The sequence below is a fragment of the Triticum urartu genome, chromosome 7, assembly GCF_003073215.2.
Source record: "Triticum urartu cultivar G1812 chromosome 7, Tu2.1, whole genome shotgun sequence".
In the NCBI taxonomy this organism is placed as follows: domain Eukaryota; kingdom Viridiplantae; phylum Streptophyta; class Magnoliopsida; order Poales; family Poaceae; genus Triticum; species Triticum urartu.
The window spans coordinates 420299857-420303446 of NC_053028.1; positions in this window are offsets into that span (position 1 = coordinate 420299857).

Sequence of the window (3590 nt, forward strand, 5' to 3'; positions counted from 1 at the left end):
GAAGAAGTTCAAATTAAAATAAAATGAAGAAGTTCAAAAATTAAATAACAAGAAGTTCAACTTTTAAAAATAGAGCGCTTCAAAATTCATAAAAAGGATTAAGAAATTCATATTAAAATTCATAAAAAATCAGATATTTTCACATAACTGCCAGAAGTTCACGTACTACACGGTGTGCATTTTGTATTAAAAAAAGAACGAAAAAGCAAACGCTGAAAGTTTTGTTGCTACAAGTTCAAGTGCTCAGCCCGAGAAAATTCCAAAATTCGTGTGAGAGAGGTTGAACAAAAAAACGTGACAGAAGTTCAAGGTGAAAAGATCAGGAAGTTCAACTACCACATTGAATGCGTTTCACATAAGAATATAAGAATAGAAAACAAAAGTCTTAAAAGGTTTGTTGCAAGAAGTTCAAGTGCTTTGTCCGGGGAAGTTGAAAAATTCTTGCGAGAGAGGTTCACCTTGTATTTCCATGTTCGAAAACACAAAAAAGAATTTTTTTTCTGTGTTTTAAAATAATTCTCTCAATCCACAAATAAGTTCAATTACTATTTGGGAGCAATTTGATTTCAAAAAGAAATTAAAAAATTCAAATTATAAAAATGGAAAAAGTTCATGTAATACATGGTGTGTGTTTGATATGAGAAAAATGAATTAAAAGGCAAGGTCCAATTTTTTTGTTATAAGTTCAAATCCTCGGTCGGAGAAAGTTAAAAAAATTATTGTGAGAGATGTTGTACAAAAGGAATATTATTTGTGTAACACTAACGAATGGATGAGAAAATTACAAACAAAAATACATCACAGAAGTTCAACGTGAAAATAGCTGGAAGTTCAACTACTACGCTGAATGAATTTTAGATTAAAAACATTTAAAATCGTCGCGAGTATGAAAAGATGATCAACATGAGAAACTTGCGTGCTTACATCAGCTTTCCATCCGTATATCACCTGCTCAATTCCGGTGAATGGATGGAGAGTTACGAGCAGTGGATGGAGACCTACGAGCAAAAAAATCACGTGAAAAACAGAGTGAAGTTCAGGTACACGCGCCGAGAAGTCCAGGTTCTTCACGCGGTGCATTTTCGAAGAATCTGTTTCGCGATAAAGCCAGAACGCATGATCCCGCTGTTTTCGAAATTACTTGAAAACGGCTAGGAATCAGAGAAAACCATTAACATGAAAAAGTTTCGCATTTTCCGTAGCTTTTCAGCGGTATATTATTTGCCCCATTCCGATAAAGTTTGTAGAAATTACGGCAAAAATACGTTTTTAACCATTTTCAAAACTGACATAAAACCATAGTGAATTAGGAGAAACAATATATACAAAAAAGTTTCACATTTATTCAAGCTTTCCAACGCCATATCATTTGCTGCATTTGGACGTACCGTTAAAAAATTAGCTCAAAAATACGAACTCGGTGGAACTTGTACCATTTTCTAAATTACTTTTAAACCATTCAAAATTAGAAAAAACTTTTAACATAAAAAAGTAGCGCATTTTCATAAGCTTTCCAACGCCATATTATTTGCCTCAATTGGATTAGCCGTTTAGAAATGGCGTCAAAAATACGAACTCGGGTGTTCGATTTACGAAATTTTACGATTTTCTGAATTACTCTTTAACCATAGGGAATTAGAGAAAACTTTCAACTTGTGGAAGGAGTGTTTTGCAGCAGCTTTCCAACGCCATATTATTTGCCTCATTCCGATAAACGGTTTAAAAATGCGATCGAAAATACGATTCACGTTTTTTGTATGAAGAAAAAACGGTTTTCAAAACTGTTCTTAAACCGCTTACATTTTGCCAAAATTTTAACTTGGGTCATGATACTGATGTCCATAGCTATCCAACGGTATATCGCAAGCCCCATTTGGACACCTTTGAGCTGAAGTTCAACCTAGTACTCAGGGAAGGTCAGGCGCGTTACTCGGGAAGTTCATGTTGTGATCAGAATATTATTCTGATCCCGTGATCAGAATAGTGTTTATGTATATATATATATATATATATATATATATAATTGGATGTAAGGGGGCATGAGTTATTATTGTTGACATTAGCCTTGAGGTAAAAGGTTGTGGGGCGAAACTATAAGCCTCTATCTTTCTCTGTGGGGAAAACTTTGTTTTTGCCACTCTAGTTTTTGCCCACTTTGCTTATGCCACTCTAGAATTTCACATTTCACTTTTTCCACTCTTAGCTTTTGACAATATATCACTTTTGCCATTCAGTGGCAAAAGCAAAATTTTCAGAGTGGCAATTGTTATACATTGTCAAAAGCTAAGAGTGGCAAAAGTGAAATGAAAAATTATCGGTTTTGCCACAGAATGGCATTTGTGATGTATTGTCAAAGCAAAGAATGGCAAAAGTGAGATGTCAAATTCTAGAGTGGCATAAGCTAGAGTGGCAAAAACAAAGTTTTCCCTTCTCTGTGTCCGATTAAAACTCCGTAACCACAAGTATTGCGCGAGTGTTAGCAATTATGAAGGACTAGATGATAGTTGAGTATGTGGACTTGCTTTTTAGCTCTAACATAGACTCTTTCTGATGTTATGATAAATTGCAATTGTTTCAATGACCGAGGTTATAGTTTGTTGGTTCTCAATAAGGTTTCTGATTCATACTTTTGCATTGTGAATAGATCATCACTTGAACATAAGTAATCATATGACAATATCTATATATGTTGCTGTTATGAGAATAATCATGATGCCCTCATGTCCGTATTTTATTTTTTATCGACGCCTCTACCTCTAAACATGGGGACATATTTATTGTTATCAGCTTTCGCTTGAGGACAAGCGAGGTCTAAGCTTGGGGTAGTTGATACGTCCATTTTGCATCATGCTTTTATATCGATATTTATTGCATTATGCGTTGTTATTTCACATTATGTCACAATACTTATGGCTATTCTCTCTTATTTTACAAGGTTTACATAAGGAGGGAGAATGTTGGCAGCTTGAATTCTGGGCTGGAAAAGGAGCAAATATTAGAGACCTATTCTGCACAACTCCAAAAGTCCTGAAACTCCACGGAATACCTTATAATAAATAATGAAAAATCCTCGCCAAAGATGAAGACCAGGGGGCCCACACCCTGCTCACGAGGGTGGGGCCCCCCTAGGGCGTGCCCCCCTACCTCGTGGGCCCCCTGGTGGCTCTCCGATGACCATCTTCTCCTATATGAAGTCTTTCGTCGAGAAAAAAATAAGAAGCAACCTTTCGGGACGAAACTCCGCCGCCACGAGGCGGAACCTTGGCGGATCCAATCTAGAGCTCCGGCAGAGCTGTTCTGCCGGGGAAACTTCCCTCCCAGAGGGGGAAATCATCGCCATCGTCATCACCAACGCTCCTCTCATCGGGAGAGGGCAATCTCCATCAACATCTTCATCAGCACCATCTCATCTCAAAATCCTAGTTCATCTCTTGTATCCGATTCTTGTCTTCAAGTCCCGGATTGGTGCTAGTAGGTTGCTAGTAGTGTTAATTACTCCTTGTAGTTGATGCTAGTTGCTTTAATTGGTGGAAGATCATATGTTCAGATCCTATATGCATATTAATACCCCTCTGATTATGAACATGTTT